This window comes from Condylura cristata, unplaced genomic scaffold (assembly GCF_000260355.1).
Source record: "Condylura cristata isolate star-nosed mole 26May11 unplaced genomic scaffold, ConCri1.0 scaffold00006, whole genome shotgun sequence".
Classification (NCBI taxonomy): Eukaryota; Metazoa; Chordata; class Mammalia; order Eulipotyphla; family Talpidae; genus Condylura; species Condylura cristata.
The window spans coordinates 3,010,085-3,011,018 of NW_004567107.1; positions in this window are offsets into that span (position 1 = coordinate 3,010,085).

Genomic DNA, 934 nt, shown 5'->3' on the forward strand with positions numbered 1-934 from the left:
GGGCCTGGAGGGCGGGTCGCGGCTCCGCCCCTTCCAGGTGCGAGTGGGTGCCCGGCCGTGGGGCTGTGGTCTGGACAGGTCCGCGAGGCTCGGGTGTGGCCCGGGAGTCCGGCTGGCGAGCCCTGCACACGCGGAGTTGTGACGTGGCTTTCCCAAGGCGCCCCCAGCAGCCGGGGTTCACCGAGAGCCCGACCCTGAGCCCCTCCCAGAAACGGCCCGTAGTCTGGAGCATTCGCGCAGACGCCGGGAGGCCCCCGAGGGAGGCGGGTGGGCGCGGGGCAGCGGCACGTGGTGTCGGTGCCCACGTGTACGGCGAGCGCTGTCCGAGTTCTGGCACAGGATGAGGCCACACCTGGGGCTGCCTGGCGACACAGCTCCGGGAGTACCAACCCGGAATGCCAACGTGGTATCGCCCCTTACACATTCCTGTATCAGCTCGGGCCCTGGGGAGACAGGAAACACCACTAGACCACCGTTGCCTCGGTGCCTGCTAAGTCAAAACCGTATTGCAGGAAGCCTTTCTTGGAATGCTTAAACTTTTAAAAACATGGTAGTAAGAGGTACAGATTCTTCAAAGCAAGGGCAGGAATCTTACTGCTGGGACAAACTTGAGCCTTTTTATAAGCGAGCAAATAAACGCCCCAGAAAAATAACTGGGCACAAGGGCTTCATGCGAATCACTAGTGGTGGGTTCCAGCCAGGGTGCCCATCAGGGATGAACAAGCCTGCCCTCATGGTAAGTATTGCCCAAGCCCTGTGCTGCTAATGAGTTAGACTTCCACGAAGCATCTTGAAGTTAGAAGGCAATGAAAGAAAGAAAATGTGATTGATTGACTTCTTTTGGTGATCTCTTGGGTCAGCATGCTTGCAGAGTTTTGGGTTCTGGAAAGAAGCATGAGGAATAATTGGCCAATAACCAAAGCATATTTCTTCT